The sequence below is a fragment of the Lepidochelys kempii genome, chromosome 25, assembly GCF_965140265.1.
Source record: "Lepidochelys kempii isolate rLepKem1 chromosome 25, rLepKem1.hap2, whole genome shotgun sequence".
In the NCBI taxonomy this organism is placed as follows: domain Eukaryota; kingdom Metazoa; phylum Chordata; order Testudines; family Cheloniidae; genus Lepidochelys; species Lepidochelys kempii.
The window spans coordinates 1,719,865-1,740,139 of NC_133280.1; the positions used below are offsets into that span (position 1 = coordinate 1,719,865).

At 52.8% G+C, this 20,275-nt stretch overlaps 1 protein-coding gene across 2 annotated transcripts in view; it reads right to left on the reverse strand.

Annotated features, from left to right (window-relative positions):
• The window catches only part of LOC140903081 (excitatory amino acid transporter 1-like), a 130,107-nt gene that overhangs the window by 68,914 nt on the left and 40,918 nt on the right, over positions 1-20,275 (reverse strand). The gene's annotated exons all lie outside the window — the stretch shown is intronic.

Below are 20,275 nucleotides of genomic sequence, written 5' to 3' on the forward strand. Positions count from 1 at the left end.
TCTAGACTGTTCTCAGTGGTAGCGGATGACAGAACAAGGAGTAATGGTCTCAAGTTGCAGTGAGGGAGGTTTAGGTTGGATATTAGGAAAAGCTTTTTCACTAGGAGGGTATTTAGTGAAAAATATTTTCCACTGAATGCATCCGATGAAGTGAGCTGTAGCTCACGAAAGCTTATGCTCCAATAAATTGGTTAGTCTCTAAGGTGCCACTAGTACTCCTTTTCTTTTTAGTTTAAAAGCTACAATTCTATTGTTTCTCCCAAGCATCAGGGGAACAGCAGCCCCTCTGAGGGGAATGCAGGTACTGGTTTAGGTGTGCCTGAGACTGGATGGACATTCTCACTCCTTTTCAAGAGAATTTGAGAGCTGGACAATGCTGAGATTTCTCCTTCTCCATCCAGCTGATATTTTTTTTTAAATATACAAATGATTCCATAGAAGCCCAGGGAGCAAACCAAACTTCCCAAAGTGGTGTTGCAGAAACAATTTTGTATAAGGAAAAACAGCCCCTGTTATTTTCGTGGACATAGAGGGAAGAAGCAAAAGCCCTCTGTAGCTTTCACAGAGTGGGAAAGTTGTGATTTTTTTCAATTGCACAGCTTTCAAACAGCATGTCTGAGGCTATGTATACACTACAGCTGGGATCTATGCTCTGAGATCGATCCACCTGCGGTCCATTTACTGGGTCTAGTAAAGACCTGTCAAATCGACAGCAGATTGCCCTCCAGTTGACCCCTGTACTCTACCTCCGAGGAGAAGAGTAAGGTAAGTTGACGGGAGGTCAATCTCCCACAATGTAGACCCCGTGGTAAGTTGACCTAAGGTACGTCGACTTCAGCTTTGTTATTCACGTAGCTGGAGTTGCGTAGCATAGGTCGACTTACCGTGGTAGTGTAGACAAACATCTTCATTGCTTCTTTCACCCCTAAAACAAGCTGAAAGAATTCTTCCTGGTTGTATTTTCACTGGCACGCTGGAGTCCTTTCTTGTGTTTACAGATCTTAAGGTCAAAAGCACCTCTTTCTCTCTAGAGAGGCAAATAATGGACCTACTTCTGCTCTCAGTTACACCAGTGAAAATGTGGAGCAAATCCAGAAAAGTCAATGGAGTTAACTTTGATTTACACCAGTGTGACCAAGTGTGCAAGCTCATTCCTTGACTTTATAAAGTTTCATGATTCCCTGAAAGTGACAGTGAGTGCATGAGAGTTTGCGTGTTGTGGGACTGGGATTGTGTGCTTTTTAACTTTAATTAAAATTTGTATTGTTTTGTGAGTGTGTATGTGTCTGTGTGTGAATCTGAGTATGACAGTGTAAGTGTGTGAATATGTGTATATGAGCATGTGTGATTGCAAAGTGTGTGTGAGTGAGTGTGTATGCACAATTACACTATTATCCCTGAAAAGAGTCTGATGGATGGAAAAGGTGAAATTTTATCTATGTCCAAAATGACAAATTCACCCCAAATGAGAAAATTTCTTTTATCATGTGGCTCAGTTGTTGGCCTCTTCCACAACCCAGCCACTCATTCCCCCTCATCGGTGCTGCTGTTGTGTGAGATTATGTTCCTTGCTATTTGGAAAAATTGGAACAATTGCACTTTTTAATTAGTCCTCAGTTAGAGTGATTTTTAAAGCTCCTCTGGCTCCCCAAATGCAACCTTCTTCTTCTAATGCTGGGAAGTGCTGAGTCCCAGATCAGATGTTATAGGCAAGGCTAAGGTTGCCCAACATTCCCCATCATAAGACCCTGTTTTCAGCTGCATATATCTTTGTCAAACTTGAACCATTTTGGATTAAATTTTATATGCCAAGTGTCTACCTCAGGCTGAATTTTTTGGAAAATGTCAGCCAAAATGCTGCCACCTTTTTGAAAAACAAGGTTAGTGAAAATATGTTGTTTTCCCCATGTCAAAAAATTCTGGTGACCTTTTCTTTAAGAAGTCTAAGTCAATGTTTTGGAGTTAATAGATAGATAATAGAACAGAAAATATCATATTGTCTCTATATAAATCCATGGTATGGCCACATCTTGAATACTGCATGCACCTGTGGTTGCTCCATCTCAAAAAAGATATATTGGAATCAGAAAAGGTTCAGAAAATGGCAACAAAAATTATTAGGGATATAGAACGGCTTCCGTATGAGGAGAGATTAATAAGACTGGGACTTTGAAAAATTTCAGTTTACACATGCTCAGTAGAGGGTGGCTAGAGCTTTGAAGTTAAATCCCCTGAAAATTTCATCCATACAGAACATGGCCCTCGTGGGGGAGGGACAGCTCAGTGGTTTGAGCATTGGCCTGCTAAATCCAGGGTTGTGAGACCCATCCCCAATTTTTGCCCCAGATCCCTAAATGGCCCCCTCAAGGATTGAACTCACAACCCTGTGTTCCTGTAGAACCCAATGTGGCTGGAACATTAGACTGGAAGAGTCTGCAACAAAACCAGTATGCAGCATTCTGGGTTTTTGAGTACATAAGCCATGGCCTCTGCACTTTGTCACCATTGGGGATTTCACACCAGTAATGTGTTGGATGGAAAATTCTGTTTTCATTGTCTTTAGGGAACATGACGTTTTTCACTTGCTGTGGCCCATGCAGTACAAGGAAGTCCCTCAGGCTACTGCTCAAGTGGGTCCACAGTCCTGGATCATCTAGACTTAAGGAACTAAACTCAGCAGCAGCTGTTTCTTGCGCCTCCACCACACTCTTCTCTGAGCTACACTTTTCTTCAGGACTGTGCATGGTTACATCCACTTGAGATAGAGATATGGGTGCTGCAGTAGCTGCCAGGTCACCTGCACTAACTGGAAGATCAGGCATCTCCTCACCACTCACATCCTCACTGGGGCCAGAAGGCTCACTGTGAACATTTGTGTCTACATATCTCAGGAGAGCTCCTTCCTGCTTAGAGAGAAAAGCTTCCTTTGCTTGCTTGCTTTTTCTGAATGCTGCCCCAGAGGGGCGTTTTCTTCTTTCACTCATGACTGCAGTTCTGTGCCAGCTATAGTGGCTCTCAACACTCAATTGAAGGGGACAAATAAGCAGGCTGGTACCAGGGCCTGAGAGAGGGAAGATATCAGCATCTTAAGGGCCTCACTGGCTCCTACTACTTCAGTTGATTGCCTGTTCTCCTTAAGTGGCTTCAGGGAAGCAGCAGGAAACAAGAAGCTCCCTGAGAAGCTGGTGTTAATCAGTCCAGGCTCCTGGGGGTGCTAGAGAGGTACATAAGATGCTTCTTCTCCTCTCTCTCCCTGGAGCTCCTGCTGCTTTCTGTTATTCCCTCTCCACTTTTCTCCTGCCTGCCTGTTCTGTCTCTTGTGCCCTCCTTCCTCCAGCACAGCACTCCACCATCTCTATGCATCTAGAGCAGAGAGAATACATATGCACATGCAGCAGACACAATTTTCTACTCTCTGTGTCGTAGTGACACCCCCTCCTCCCCACCGGCCCAAACACCCTCCTTCTTCTGCCGTGCTGTAGACACCAGATCCCACTTCTGAAACCAGTTGTGACAAAGTTCCTGCTCTACCTTTGTGGGTCTTGCGCTTATTGGTGGATTTGCTTGCCTTGGAGCTTCATGGCAGCCCTCAGTTTGGCTGTTTTCATGAACCCACAGTTCAGGTCAACTCCTCCTATGTCTGACCAGGAGTTGGGAGGTTTGGGGGGAACCCAGGCCCAACCTCTACTCTGGGTTCCAGCCCAGGGCCCTGTGGAATGCAGCTGTCTAGACTGCCTCCTGGAACAGCTGCATGACAGCTGCAACTCCCTAGGCTACTTCCCCATGGCCTCCTCCCAACACCTTCTTTATCCTCACCACAGGACCTTCCTCCTGGTGTCTGATAAGGCTTGTACACCTCAGTCCTCCAATAGTCTGCGTTCTCACTCTCAGCTCCTAGTGCCTCTTGCTCCCAGCTCCTTACACACTGTCATAAATATAAAGGGAAGGGTAAACACCTTTAAAATCCCTCCTGGCCAGAGGAAAAGCCCTTTCACCAGTAAAGGGTTAATAAGCTAGGATAACCTCGCTGACACCTGACCAAAATGACCAATGAGGAGACAAAATACTTTCAAAGCTGGAGGGGGGAGAAACAAAGGGTCTGGGTCTGTCTGTGTGATGCTTTTGCTGGGGACAGAACAGGAATGGAGTCTTAGAACTTAGTAAGTAATCTAGCTAGATATGTGTTAGATTATGATTTTTTTAAATGGCTGAGAAAATAAACTGTGCTGAATGGAATGGATATTCCTGTCTTTGTGTCTGTTTGTAACTTAAGGTTTTGCCTAGAGGGATTCTCTATGTTTTGAATCTAATTACCCTGTAAGGTATTTACCATCCTGATTTTACAGAGGTGATTCTTTTTACTTTTTCTTATATTAAAATTCTTCTTGTAAGAAACTGAATGCTTTTTTCATTATTCTTAAGATCCAAGGGTTTGGGTCTGTGTTCACCTGTGCAAATTGGTGAGGATTTTTATCAAACCTTCCCCACGAAGGGGGGTGCAAGGTTTTGGTGAGGATTTTTGGGGGAAAGACGTTTCCAGACGACTCTTTCCCAATAATAAACCCTGTTAGATGTTTGGTGGTGGCAGCGAAAGTCCAAGGGCAAAAGATAAAATAGTTTGTACCTTGGGGAAGTTTTAACCTAAGCTGGTAAAAGTAAGCTTAGGAGGTTTTCATGCAGGTCCCCACATCTGTACCCTAGAGTTCAGAGTGGGGAAGGAACCTTGACACATGCGCACCAGAAACTGAAGTGAGCTCCTTTTTAAACCCAGGTGCCCTGATTAGCCTGCCTTAATTGATTTTAGCAGCTTCTTGATTAACTGCAGGTGTTCTAATCAGCCTGTCTGTCTTAATTGTCTCCAGAAGGTTCCTGATTGTTCTGGAACCTTCCCTGTTAGGAAACGGAACGTCTTTTGCTTGCTCCTCAGCTATCTGCTTTCTGTTCTTTCCTAAAGCCCCCTGGCCCGGATTTTTCTTACTTTTTGCACCTGCCTTAGTCCCCCCCCGACCGGGCCAGACGCTTTTTTGATTTTTTTTTTCATTTTTTGTTGTTGTTTTTTTCCGTCTACGTCCTTCGCCAGCCATCCCCCCCCCCACGCCTGCTTTCGGGCGCAGCTATTTGCCTCAGCTGAGCCCCCGGAGGAGGGGGGGGGGGGGAAGATTGCCGATTTTGCTGTCCGGAGGGGGGAGTGGAAACCCCCAGACCCAGCCGTTTTGCCAGCAGCTCGGACCTTACAACATTCTTAACATGCCGGAGGCCTTGGAACACAGCCAACACAGCCGGAGACGGAGATTTCAGCAGACAGAAGAAATATTATAAATCATCGTGACGAAGGCCGTAAGATTGAGTAACTTTCTGAATTATACTCTCGTGGGGGGGAGTTTGACTGTGATTACTTGCGTTTGTGGCGGCACAGGGGGTGTGGTGTGGAGACCCCCACCCCCGATCCATCGGTGCCCCTACCCCCCCATCGTTATTACAACTGTCACGGCCCCCCCGCAGTCTGTCCCTGCTGGCAACCTGCCATCTCCCTTCGGATCCAGCTGTTTGCTTTGAACTTTGCCTTCCGGACCAGACCTAACAACCGACCAACCGAGACTCTTTGGACAAACGTGTGTGGGTCTGCACCCCCCCCCCCCCCCCGGATTGCTTATCCCACAACTTGCCCCTTTTACTGGACCCCGATTTTGTTCCCCCCCCTCCTCCCAGCCCCCCTCCCTCGGCATTTTTTTCCCTTCCTGTCCGCAGCCAGCGGAAGGAGGGGCTATTCCGCCTTCTCCCCCCCCCCTCCTTCCGGTGTCTCCCTGTCTCTCCCTGCTCACAATGGCGGGGAACGAGAGGGGCGAGACTGCTTTAATAAAATTAGTTGTTCCTTCCCCACCACCACCCCTGCCCAACCCCCAAGGTCCCCCCCCTACTACTATTGTTAAGGTACTTGCCACCCCCCCTGCTGGGGCACCGGTAGCAGGAGGCACCAGGGTGATTGCTGCTGCTGCTGCTGCACCCACCACCCCCCCAGATACTAGGAAACCCCCCCCGGTTCGCAAGAAGGGCCAGGGCGGGTGGAAGGGAAAGGGCCCCACTAAAACCACTGAGCCCTCCATGGCGGGAGCTGCCCCCACCGCTGCAGCCTCGTCATCAACCGTGGCGCCCCTCCCAGCGTTTCCCTCCACCAGCTCTGCGATTGTCCCTCCCCCGGCCCCCAGGACGTATGCCCGGGCGGCAGCGGGCTCCCCGCTGCCTGCCGCCTCGTCATCTCGCCCCCCCCTGCCTCCGCCACCATCACCAGCGGCCGAGGCCCTTTCCCCGCCTTGACCAGGAAGCACGGCGTCCGTTGCCTCCTGGTGCCCGCCTCGCCCCACGTGGAGACATACGTGCAGGCATTGGCGAAGGTGGTGGGACCCACGGCTATTGTGGCGGCCTCCAAGATGTATGGGAAGGTCGTTTTCTTCTTAGCCTCGGAGGATGCCGCCCAGGAGGCGGTGGAGAGGGGCCTGGCGGTGTGGGGGGTGTTTGTCCCCCTGGAGCCGCTACAAGACCTGGGCATTCGCCTCGTCCTCACCTCCGTCCCTCCCTTCTTACCCAATGCTGCCCTGTTACCCGCTCTTTCCACCCTGGGGAAACTTGTCTCTGTCATCAGCCCTCTCCCGTTGGGCTGCAAGGACCCCACCCTCCGTCACATTTTTTCGTTCCGCCGGCAAGTGCAGCTTCTACCACCGGCAGGGGCGCGTGACGGAGAGGCGCTTGAGGGGTCCTTTCTAGTCCCCTACGAGGGAGCCCGCTATCGGGTCTTTTATTCTACCGGAGAGGCCCGGTGCTACCTCTGCCGCTCAGCGGGGCACGTCCGCAGAGACTGCCCTTTGGCTCGGGGGGAGGGGCACCCGAAACCCCCGAGACCCGGCAGGACATTGGCCCCGTCGCTGCCAATGCCCCTGGCTGCCCAGTACCTGAAACCAACCCTCCTCCTACTCGACCCATCGCTGCTCCCGTCCGGGCCCAAGAGATACCTTCCCTACAATGCCCGGGCGAGCAAGGGGTTTCCACCCTTGCTAGTACCAACCCAATAGAGCCCATGGAGGAGGGTGTGGCAAGGATATTATCGGGTACAAGAGAGGGCCCTCCCCAAGGAGAAGCCCCCACCCCTCACGTTGCCCCACCGCTACCTCCCCGAACCCCTAAACCGTCGCCTCCGCCCCCCGACACGACCCCTGCTAACCAGCCCCCAGATGATGCTATGGAGGGCTGGACCCTAGTCCAGGGGAAGCGAGGCAAGCGGAAGGCTCGAGCTCCGCTGCATCCACCCGACGCGGAAGCCCCCCGGAAGACCAGGAAAGGAGGCACTGCTATCGAGCCTCCCGCCACGGCCGCGAGCGAGATCCATCCGCCGGTGTCGGGAGGTGAAGACGGACTGGCATTGGAGGGCAGAATCCCCCCTCCACGGGAGACCCTCCACTCCGAGACTTCTGAGGACACCCCTTCTGCCTGGATGCTACCCGAACCCCCCACGGACCCTGAGGCGGCCGTTGAGGCGGGCCCTAGAGGAGAGGCCCCCGGGGTGGCAGGAGTTGGCCTCTCCCCCGTGTATGCGGAGATTGAGGCCCTAGATTTGACCCCGGTCACCCAGGGAGGGGATGATTTGCTGCCGGCTGACCTCGAGCTGGGCAGCCTTACCCCAGCCTCCCTTTCCCCATGCTCCCTCCCCCTATTTGCCTTCCCGGGTGAGCACCCTGCAGAAGGCGGTCCACCACCTGATGCCGTGACCGCTAAAACCACCATGGAGCCAGCACCTAGCATTATTGGGAGCCCCTCCCCTTCCCCCTTAACCCTTTACTCTGCTCAGGAGGCACTTTCCTTTAGCTGCTCGCCTCCTGCACCCCAGAGCCTTACCCCTGCCCCTGCCCCCACCCCTGCCCCTGCCCAAGGTCCCTCCTCCTGCAATGTTAACGCCGCCCCTGGGGTTATTTCCTTTCCGCCTTTTGCAGACTCCCCCCAGGGAGCAGTCTTTGCACTTTCTAGTCGCGACCCGTTAGGAGTGGCAATTTTTCCCCTGCCATCCCCCTCCACCCCAAGGCGTGAAATGAATTTAATAACCCCAGCCTGTCAGACGCCCCGTCGGTGGTCCGCACCCTGTCTACCTGCCTTAGCGGACCACGAGGCTGTATTAAGAGACCCATCAGGGAATACCTCGGGAATTGTAACCCCACCCCCCCATGAGCTGCGGCATGCACTACGGAAGTTCCTAGAGCACTCCCGTGGCACCCGCAATAGGGCACAGCTGGCTCTTCGGCTATGGGGGGACTTTGATCAACTCCTCCAGGCCACAACGGCCCTTATAAAGGAGGGCAGGGGGCAAGGAAAGCGCGGTGCTGCGGCCTACGAGCGAGCCCGCAGCTTCCGAAGCGATCTACTCACCCACGGGATGAGTCATGGGTTGCTGTGCAACCCGCCGGGGGCCCTGAACCCCCCCGCCAATACGAGACCCCCACCCCCCCCAGCCCTCCGTATGACGCCTCTTCTTATTGCGACCCTGAATACCAGGGGCTGTAGGATGGCTCTCCGCAGGTCCCAGGTGCTCTCTTACCTTCGGGAGGGGAGGTACTCTGTAGTTTTCCTGCAGGAGACCCATACAGACCCGGCCGCCGAGGACAGGTGGCGGCTGGAGTGGGGGGACGGGGTATACTTTAGCCACTTTGCGACCTGGCAGGCTGGAGTGGCAACCCTATTCTCCCCCAACCTACAGCCTGAGGTGCTAGGGGTCAATGAGGCCGTGCCGGGCCACGTGCTGCACCTTCGAGTCCGTATGGAGGGGCTCGTGGTTCATCTTGTTAACATCTATGCCCCGCAAATGAGCTCCAGGCGGCCACAATTTTATCAGCAGGTGTCCGACTTTCTCGGCACCCTGGATTCGCATGAGTGCCTGGTCCTGGGAGGGGACTTTAACACCACCCTCGAGGAACGGGACCGCTCAGGGGCCGAACCGAGTCCGGCCGCTGCGAATATTCTCCAAGGGATAGTCGACCATCACTCCCTAGTGGACGTCTGGCGCGACCATCACCCAGATGACACCTCCACGTTCACCTTTGTCCGGGTGGAGGCCCATCGGTCACACCACTCTCGGTTGGACCGTATTTACTTATCCCGTTTCCATCTTTCACAGGCCCACTCCTCCGCCATTCGGCCGGCCCCATTCTCCGATCATCATTTAGTCGCTGTAACGGTTTCCCTCCGTGCAGAGAGACCGGGGCCGGCCTATTGGCACTTTAATAACAGCCTGTTGGAGGACGAGAGCTTTGTGATGTCCTTCCGGGAGTTTTGGCTGGCCTGGCGAGAGCAGTGGCGTGCCTTTCCCTCGGTGCGGCGATGGTGGGATCTCGGGAAGGTGCGCGCCAAGCTCTTCTGCCGTGACTACACTCGGGGCACCAGCCGACGGCGAAATGCGGCAATAGAGCAGCTGGAACGGGAGGTCTTAGAGATGGAGAGGCGCCTGGCCGCCGATCCCGAGGACCCGTCCCTCTGCGGAGCGTGCCGGGAGAAGCGGGAGGAGCTCTGGGCCCTTGAGGACCACCGGGCCCGAGGTGCCTTCATTCGATCCCGCATCCGCCTCCTTCGGGAGATGGACCGCGGCTCCCGCTTCTTCTATGCCCTGGAGAAAACGAGGGGGGCCAAGAAACACGTCACCTGCCTTCTTGCGGAAGACGGCACCCCCCTCACGGGTCCGGAGGAGATGTGGGGAGGGCCCGTGACTTCTACACAAGCCTTTTCTCCCCGGACCCGACCGATCCTGACGCTTGCGAGGTGCTCTGGGAGGAACTCCCCACGGTCAGCGTGGGCGACCGAGACCGACTAGAGCTGCCTCTCACCCTGGCCGAGTTCTCGGAAGCCCTCCGTCGCATGCCCACCAATAAATCTCCGGGCATGGACGGGCTGACCGTGGAGTTTTACCGCGCGTTCTGGGACATTCTCGGCCCAGACCTAGTCACCGTCTGGGCTGAGTCCTTGCAGAGCGGGGTCCTCCCTCTGTCATGCAGGCGAGCGGTGCTCGCTTTGCTGCCGAAGAAGGGGGACCTCCGCGATCTACGAAACTGGCGTCCCGTCTCACTCCTTAGCACGGATTACAAAATCGTAGCGAAAGCAATCTCGCTGCGGCTAGGGTCCGTGATGGCGGACGTGGTCCACCCAGACCAGACCTATACTGTCCCGGGTCGCAGCATTTTCGACAACCTCTTTCTAGTCCGAGACCTTTTGGAACTCGGGCGGAGAGATGGTCTATCGTTCGCCCTCCTGTCTCTTGATCAGGAGAAGGCGTTCGATAGAGTAGACCATGGGTACCTCCTGAGCACTCTGCAGGCGTTGGGATTTGGACCTCAGTTTGTGAGTTTTCTCCGGGTGCTGTATGCCTCCGCGGAGTGTTTGGTTAGGCTCAACTGGACCCTGACTGAACCGGTCAGCTTCGGGCGAGGAGTGCGGCAGGGGTGCCCCCTCTCGGGCCAGTTGTATGCTCTGGCGATCGAGCCTTTCCTCTGTCTCCTCCGCAGGAGGATGACAGGGTCGGTGCTGCGGGAGCCGGAGCTGCGGCTGGTCCTGTCGGCGTACGCCGATGACGTACTCCTCGTGGTCCAGGACCCGGGCGACTTGGCGCGAGTGGAGGCATGCCAAGCCATCTATTCGGCAGCCTCCTCCGCCCGAGTCAACTGGGTCAAGAGCTCTGGCTTGGCGGTGGGGGACTGGCGGCAGGTGAGCTCCCTCCCACCCGCACTTCAGACCATCCGGTGGAGTGCGTGTCCACTGCTCTATCTCGGCGTTTACCTTTCCGCCACGCATCCTTCCCCGCCGGAGAACTGGCAAAATTTAGAGGGCGGGGTGATAGAGCGGATCCGGAGATGGACGAGGCTACTCCGATGTCTCTCCCTCCGAGGGAGAGCACTGGTGCTTAACCAACTAGTCCTGTCCACGCTCTGGTACCGGCTCAACACCCTGGCCCCGGCCCCGGGTTTCCTGACCCACCTCCGGAGATTGATTCTAGAGTTCTTCTGGTCAGGAATGCACTGGGCCCCTGTTGGAGTTCTTCATCTACCCCTGAAGGAAGGAGGGCAGGGCCTGAAGTGTCTGTACACTCAGGTCCGCGTTTTCCGCCTCCAGGCCCTGCAGAGGCTCTTTTATAGTGCAAGTAGTTCGGCGTGGAGCATACTGGCGCACGCCTTCCTGCGCCGTTTCCAAGGGCTTCAATATGACCGGAAGCTCTTTTATCTTTCTCCGAGGGGTTTTCCGCGAGACCTCTCCGGGCTGCCGGCCTTCTACCAGGACCTCCTCCGGACCTGGAAATTGTTTCTAACAACCAGGTCCGTGGCGGCCACCGTGGGGGCAGATCTCCTCACGGAGACCCTGCTACACAACCCCCAGCTCCGTGTGCAGGTGGCGGAGTCCCGCTCGGAACGCCAGAGGTTGGTCCTGGCGGAAGTTACGAGGGTCGGAGACCTCCTGGACTACGACCGGAGAGACTGGCTGGATCCCCTGATGCTCACTTGGCGCATGGGGCTCTCCAGCCTCCGTACCCCCCGGCGCGTACTTCAGGAGGTGAAGGCCGCCTTGACCCCCGCTGCTCGGGCTTATGTTAGCCGAGCATTGTGCGAGGGCGCACCCTGCCCATTCCTTACCCCAGGCCCGCCGGACCTTTCCATCTGGCCCCCCCCCGTAGATCCCAACAAACCCCTCACCCTTTCACTGCAAGCCGGCTGCACGAACTGCAGCCGGTTAGCTTTCAAATTGCTTCACGGAAATACTTATATACACTTACGCTTCATACCCTTCACGCCCACACCCTGGTGTCCCGCCCCGATACAAAGTGGCGGGATCTCCTGCCACCTTTGGAGGGTGAGCAACCTCGGTGGGCCAGCCTGTATTCCACCCTGGTCCCAAGGCCCGTCGGGGACATCAGTTGGCGGCTCCTTCATGGAGCTGTGAGCACGGGCGTGTTTTTGACACGGTTTACCCCCATTCCGGACACTTGTCCTTTTTGTAATGTGAGGGAAACCCTGGCGCACGTGTATTTAGAGTGTGCCAGATTGCAGCCCCTTTTCCGGCTCCTCACAAATATTCTATTACGCTTCTGGCTTCATTTTCCCCCCCACCTTTTTATCTATACACTTCCCATCCGTGGCCCCACAAAGTCGCGGGATCTTCTGGTCAACCTCCTCCTAGCTTTGGCTAAAACAGCCATTTATAAAACCAGAGAGAGGAGGTTGGCCCATGAAACGTCCTGCGATTGTGGGGCCGTTTTCCGATCCTCAGTACACTCACGTATCCGGGCGGAGTTCCTCTGGGCGGCGTCCACCGACTCCCTTGAAGCCTTCGAGGAGCGGTGGGCGCTGTCTGGGGTTCTCTGCTCGGTGACCCCGTCCGGTTCCCTCCGTCTGACCCTTTGATTGAGGGGAAGAGCGAGAGACGCCAGCCCCAGCCGTTGCCGCTGTGGATACCATCATTCCTGTCATCTAGGAGGGGTCCTATAATACATGGGTGTCTACCCCCCCTCCCTAAACTGCCCACCCCGCAGCCGTGCCCATCTTACCGGGCACTCTCAGGAGAGGGAGGATCGGTGACACTGGGCGCGGCACTGGGTAACTCGAGGGGGTGGAAGACCACAAGTGTCGAGGAAGCCCCCCCGCTCTGGGCCCAGGCTAGCCTGAACACTTCTCCCTCCTGAAAGCTGCTGTGTTATACCTTCTGATTGCGTTGTTTGTTGCATAGTTGTTTTGTTTCCTTTGGTAATTCTGTAAGCGTTACCAATAAATTTTCTTTCTGTTTCAAAAAACAAAACAAAACAAAAAAACCTTCCCTGTTACCTTACCCAGGGAAAAGGGACCTACTTAACCTGGGGCTAATATATCTGCCTTCTATTACTGTCCTGTAGCCATCTGGCCAGACCCTGTCACAATTTATAAATTTTCATGAAGCTATGAATGCTGTGGTGCTTGATGTGCACTTACAAGTACTGTTTCCCTTGACTACTGCTGTGCGTTCTGCAATGTGTTGTGAAATTATAAAGAAATATATTCTGGAAAAACAGAACTTGATTCAGTGGGAAACAAAAGAGAAAAAAATCAATGTGAAAAACAAAACCATAGGCAATATAATACAAATTTTTAACATAACTAAACATCATGAAAACTTAAAATTAGAAAAGAAGTATTTCAGAGTAACAGCCGTGTTAGTCTGTATTCGCAAAAAGAAAAGGAGTACTTGTGGCACCTTAGAGACTAACCAATTTATTAGAGCAAAAGAAGTAAACATTTATGTCCATTTGAATGTAATCCATTGTGGCTACACATACACCAACCATGATTCTCACAGGTCAGTGTATGTGAAGCTGTGGTTTGTCTTGTTGTCCCTTGGCATGCAGTGGTCGGGGTAAGGATGTGTCCTGTGATACCATGTGGTATGTTGGGGTGTATAGGGAGCAGCGACCACTGAGTTCTCCAAAGACAAAGACAAAGGCAGAGTATCCTGGATTCTTGGACCTGCAGGTCCAAGGTCTGCAGCGTTTGGGTTTATTGCCTGAGAAGATCCATTATGTCTTGATGCATTTCCCTTTCCTTGTCCTGCTGGGACTCCTGAGCCTTTCTCCAGGCTGTCAGTCATGTTGGCCCTCCAAGCCCTTTTTTCATGGTCCGATGCAGCACTGGCTGCAGGATCTCACAGAACATGGCCTCCCTAGACCTCTTTCTCCTCCTTATCAGGGCCATGTGTTCTGCAGGTGTGGAGGGGGCACCCATCAAAGCAGCCTTGCCAGAAGCTGCTAATAAAACCAGGGAGATGTACCATTGTACTTACAGTCACAAGGGAAAGAGAAAGGTAAGTTTCTAAACTCCCTTCCCTTAGCCCCATAGACACTTTTAATAAGAATTGCTTATTGACACTTCAGCTTTGGAGTGCCTCGGCACTATTCTCCAGCCCTGGCCATGGTGAGTATGGACCACCATGGGAAAGGGGGGACAGATTTTCTGTTGCGTAAAGCTATAAAATTTCAGCCCCTATTCCATGGGTACAAGTATAGGGTACTGGCACTGAATATTGGCACCGTTCTCCACAGGTGGGGGTGATTTTACCTGATATCTCACTCCTGAGGTTACAAAGCCACAGAGAGCACAGCTGCTACTGGCATCCCGAAGACTCCTGGTCCCATATGCTGCAAGCCTGGGTACTGTGATGGTACCAGATGAATTCACATGGGAAAATGTCCTACCACAGAGGAAGAAATAAGGCAGCCCTCCCTAGGAGCCTTCAGGAGAGGACTGCAGATTTTCTCCAGGAAAGTTTCACTGAGATCTCTCAGGAGGATAAACGGGCCACCCCAATGCATGTAAACAAAGTGCTCTGCGTGGCCCTCCCCGCTGCCTCACCCAACAGGGAATGAAAGCGGATGCCAACTCTACCTCTGTTTGTTGTGCAACTAACTCTTTTCATTTGAGTCAACCAATGAAAAGTCGACACCGTTATTTCATTAGCTTGGGGATGGGCCAGGCGCCATCTTTAAATCAGATCTATTGTTGCACTCCCTTGCCTTGTGGTATCCCTGGCGAAGACTGCTGCTGCTCCTTGTCATACCCCTTTGTCTGTCATCCCTGTGCAAGCTGCTCGTAGATGTCCATGTTTCTGTGGCTGGTCTGTAGCCATGCTTCCACAGCTGCTTCTCCCACAGGCCCAGGAGATCCAATGCTTCTTGTCTACTGCAGGAAGGAACATGTCTAGCACATGGAGCCAGCATGGTTGGTTGGGCAGTTGCACACAACAAGGATGAGCTGCTAGGTGAGCTTGCCAAGGTGGGTAATCAGGAAAAGGCATTTCTAAATACACAGAGGGTTTTAAAAGAGTGTGGTGGGGTGGAGGTGGCTTCCAGACTCTGTGAGCTCTGGACAGTGGAGTTTACAATTGTGACCAGAGTGGTCACTGTCGCAGGGAGTGGGACAGCTGCTGGAGGACTGTTAGGGTCGACACAGGTCATGCAGTGTCTACACTCACACCGCATCAATCAAGACTCTTCGCTGTTCAGGAAGGTGGTTTTACTGTGTGGCTGTAACAGGGTGCTTATGTTGACCAGTGAAAAATCTGAGCATAGTCCCACGCACAAATAGACCTGGCCTCAGAGAAAATTTCTGTCGCTCCTCCCCAGTGCTTGAGAAACCTCAGATGTGTATCAAGCATGCTGTAACGGGGTGGCACACACCTCTCGCAAATGCCCCCTGGTCGAGTATGTGCACTTGCAGTTTCTCCGTTTGTGGTAACGGTGTGTCACTCGTCTCTCATGTGTACCCCCTTGGTCAATGGTTTCTACGATGGGTGTTCAGAGGGGTAGAGGGACTCCTTTGGAGGGACATGGCCCCAAGATCTTTTGAGGGGGGCAGGGAAAAGAGCTCAGACATCCCCAGAAAGACAAGGATCCTTCATATCCTGGCTCACATGAAGGGGAGCTGGGAGGAGGCTCAGACGCCTCAAGAGGAGTAGTGTGTCCCCACATGCTGGTGCACACCCACCCACAAAGGTAGGATGAGGGGCTCAGTCCCCCCCCCAAGCGAGGCTGCCTTGCCCAGATCGTGCCACGCATATGGAAGAGGAGAATGTGGGGCTGCCATGTGCCCCAGCCCCTATTCTCCCAGTGAGCCCCTTCCCTCACTGCAGTGCCAAACCCAGAGCCTCCCAACCTCTCTCCCCTTCCCTGCCACTCACTCCGATTTATCCCATTCCCCATAATCCCCCTCCCAAACCCCTCTTCTCCTATAGCCCCCTCCTCTCCTGTCTGTAATCCCCTGCCCTTGCCAGCACACATTCTCATCTCTTCTTTGTTTTTCAAAAATACTTTCATTACATTCCCTGGAAACAAGAAGAACCTTCATGGAGACAGAGATTAGCACCATGCCATCATGCCTCCACGAGAGTTTGGCCCTAAGAGGGACCTGAATGGACACTGGCTAGGTTGGGCAGGAGCAAAGAGTACTGCTTATCCCCTTAAACGATGCAACTCGAGTGCAGCTCTTCATGCTACAACCCCCCCTTTCTCCTGCGTCTGCATATACTCAGTGTAATCGGTTTAGCTCAAGAGCATTAGGTTAGCACCTAAAATAAGAACTAAATTCCTTGGTGAATGCTGTTCTGAACTGCTTTCCCCCGAAGAGGCACGGGGTGCCAGACCCTAGACCAAAGTCTATGGCAGCAGTTGTAGATCCAGTTCCTGGGACCCAGCCAGAACCAGCCCAAGGGTCGTAACTGGCAGAGCAGTCAACACCAGAGCCCATGCTTACAACCCCACCAGAGTCAGGGGAGCCAGCACCAAAGGGCGCCACATAGCCTGCACCTGCAGCAGCAGCTAACCCACGCAAAAAGCTCAACCGGAGCCTAAAATACAACCTAGTGCACCAGCGGACAGCGGTACACAATCAACAGAGACAACCCCATCACCTGCATTGCTTCCAGTGGGACCAAGCCCAAGTCCACAACCCAGCGAGGAACTAATGTCTCCGGCATCAAGGGAGCAGTTCCAGGCAGAGCAGGAAGCGGATGAAAGCCTCATGGGAGCTTGGACGGTGGCACAGAGCAATCCACCACCTCTCAGCTCTTCCAACAGGTCCAGGTTTGTTGTAGAAGGAGGACTCTTATACAAGGAAACCCTTTCTGGTGGGCACAAGAAGGACTGGCATCCTCAGAGACAGTTGGTAGTTGCAACTAAGTATAGAGAAAAGCTCTTGAGCTTAGCACATGATCACCCTAGTGGCCATGCTGAGGTGAACAGGATGAAGGACCATCTGGGGAAGTCATTCCACTGGGAGGGAATGGGCAAGGACGTTTCTACCTATGTCCGGTCTTGTGAGGTGTGCCAGACAGTGGGAAAGCCCCAAGAGCAGGTCAAGGCCCCTCTCCAGCCACTCCCCATAATTGACGTTCCATTTCAGCATGTAGCTGTGGATATTCTGGGTCCTTTCCCTAAGAAGACACCCAGAGGAAAGCTGTACATACTCACCTTAATGGATTTTGCCACCCAATGGCCAGAAGCAGTAGCTCTAAGCAACACCAGGGCTAAAAGCATGAGCCAGGCATTGGCAGACATTTTTGCCAGGGTAGGTTGGCCCTCAGATATCCTTATGGATTCAGGAACTAACTTTCTGGCAACGACGATGAAATGTCTTTGGGAAGCTCATGGGGTGAGCCACTTGGTTGCCACCCCTTACCACCGTCAAACGAATGGCCTAGTGGAGAAGTTTAATGGGACTTTGGGGGCCACAATACATACATTTGTGAATGAGCACTCCAATGATTGGGACCTAGTGTTGCAGCAGTTGCTCTTTGGCTACAGGGTTGTACCACATCCCAATTTGGGATTGTCACCCTTTGAACTCATTTATGGCCATGAAGTTAAGGGGCCATTACAGTTGGTGAAGCAGCAATGGGAAGGAGTTACATCTTCTCCAGGAACTAACATTTTGGACTTTGTAACTGAAGGGCCATGTGTATGTAAAACTTAACCAGAGTCTCTAATAAGAACTTTTACATAGGCCTGAATTCCACAGAGTGGTCTGCAGCCTAGGGCCTAGTTAACAATGAACAATACTAGCTAAGAAAAACAGGAGACAACCTTGCTTTGTTTCTACTAGATGAGCGGAGTCAGCATAACTCCAGATGGTGAGCCGTAATTGGGTGCCCTTATCGTGAGTTACAGACACACAAAGCTCTGAGTAGGGCCTCAAAGTCTACTCCCCAGTGCAGGAAGGAGATAGCGGATACCCTCCCCACATGCCTACTAGAGTTCAGGGAGAGGCCCAACATTTCAGTATGAGATATGGTATCCTCCCACTTCACAGATGTATCCTTCTTCATGGATGCCAATCCTAGTTCACGGCAATGGAAGGGTAAAACTATAAGACTATAAACAATTGTTATTGTTGCATACTAATCACTGTCTTTTGCTTTAAATCTCCAGGAATGTACTTGTTGGTTAACCGGGAGAGCTGCTACCTCATTCCCCTGGACCCCAAAATTAGGATTTAACCTATATATTTTAATAGGAATAGTTTGAGGGAAATAACCTGTGTATTAGCAATATGTTAACCTGAACCATGGGTGGAGCCATCATGTAATTTTTTAGACTATTGGCTTATTGTGGTTATCTTGTCTTGCTGCTAGAACCTATCCAGGGGCTCGGGAACTCCCCCCGTCGCTTCTCTCCACCCATGGCACCCTATATAATCTATTGTAATCAATTGTTGGGCAGTGTCTCTGAGCCTAATAAGCAAAGTGACTTTGCATAATAAAGCCAGCGCTTTGCATAATAAACCTTTGTGCTTGACTCTACACAGTGTCCTTTCCTGTTCCTTCAGTAACCAACCTGCAAAACACCCTCAAAGACTCTCTAGCTCTTGCTTGAGAAAACCTACAGGATGCTCAACAAGAGCAAAAGGCCTGGTATGATAAACATGCCAGAGAGCATAGGAGCTGACTCCATGGGTGCTCCAGTGCTGGAGCACCCGCGAGGAAAAATTAGTGGGTGCTCTGCACCCACCGGCAGCCAAGCTCCCCTCACCCTCTGCCCCACCTCCACCTCCTCCCCTGAGCGCACCACATTCCTGCTCCTCCGCCTACCTCCCAGTGTTTCATGCCCAGCCACCACCAAACAGCTGTTTGGCAGCGTTAGCACGCTCCGGGAGGGAGGGAAAGGAGCAGGAATGTGGCGCACTCAGAGAAGGAGGCGGGGAAGAGGCGGGGCTGTGATTTGGGGATGGAGTTGGAATATTGGCAGGGAGTGGGCGGAGTTGGGGCAGGGACTTTGGGGAAAGGGTTGGAATGGGGGCAGGGAAGGGGTGGGAAGAGGCGGGGCAGGGGCAGGGCCTCATGGAAGGGGTGGAGTGGGGGCGGGGCTGGGGGCAGAGGGGAAGTTGGCGCCTATGCCAGAAAGCATTCCTTCAGAGTAGGTGACCAAGTCATGGTCCTGAAAATGCTCCAGACCAATAAGATGGAAACGTTGTGGGAGGGGACATTTACGGTCCGAGAGCACCTGGGAGCTGTTAATTACTTCATAGCATTCCCAGACCCTACCCTAAAACCTAAAGTATACCATGTTAATTCTCTAATTCCCTTTTATTCCCGAGAAATCAAGGTTCTCCAATTTACAGCCCAGGAGAGAGACGATGCGGAGTGGCCTGATGGAGTCTACAATGAAGGAAAAAGCAACAGTGGCATAGAAGAGGTGAGCCTTTCCATGACCCTTGGGTGTAAGCAGCGACAGCAAATCCAGAAAGTGTGCACCAGCTTTGTGCCAATGTTTTCAGCCACCCCAGGATGGACAGAACGGGAGTACCACTCCATTGACACAGGTGATGCTCACCTAATTAGAGCCCAACCCTACCGGATGGCTCCTCAAGCCAAAACCGCAATAAAAAGGGAGATCAAGGACATGTTACAGATGGGTGTAATCCACCCCTCTGAGAGTGTATGGGCCTCTCCAGTGGTTCTGGTTCCCAAACCAGATGGGGAGATACGTTTTTGCATGGACTACCATAAGCTAAATGTTGTAACTCACCCAGACAACTATCCAATGCCACGCACAGATGAGCTATTGGAGAAATTGGGATGTGCCCAGTTCATCTCCATCTTAGATTTAACTAAGGGGTACTGGCAAGTGCCGCTAGATGACCCAGCCAAGGAAAGGTCAGCCTTCATCACCCATGTAGGGCTGTATGAATTTAATGTGCTCCCTTTTGGACTGCGAAATGCACCTGCCACCTTCCAGAGACTGGTAGATAACCTTCTGGCTGGATTGGGGAATTTGCAGTCGCCTACCTTGACGATGTGGCCATATTCTGAGATTCATGGGCAGAACACCTGGAACACCTCCATGCTGTCTTCCAGCGCATAAGGGAGGCAGGATTAACCGTTAAGACCAAAAAATGTCAAATAGGCCTCAACGGGGTAACGTACCTTGGACACCATGTGGGTCAAGGAACTACCAACCCCCTACAGGCTAAAGTAAATGTTATCCAAAATTGGCCTGTCCCTAAGTCAAAGAGGGGGGGGGGGCGCACACAATGGACGACCGCTAACCCACCTGCCATGCTGGTGGGGCAGTGTAGCAAAGAGGCGTGGTCATCCTCAGAGATTGACAGTGAGGGACAGCCAGTCGTCTGTTGGTGGGCAGAACCACGAAGGCCATGCTAACCACACGGGAAGCAGAGGGGCGGGACAGGAACAGGAAGTATAAAAGGAGGGCCCTGTAGCTCAGTTGAGCAGCAGCTGC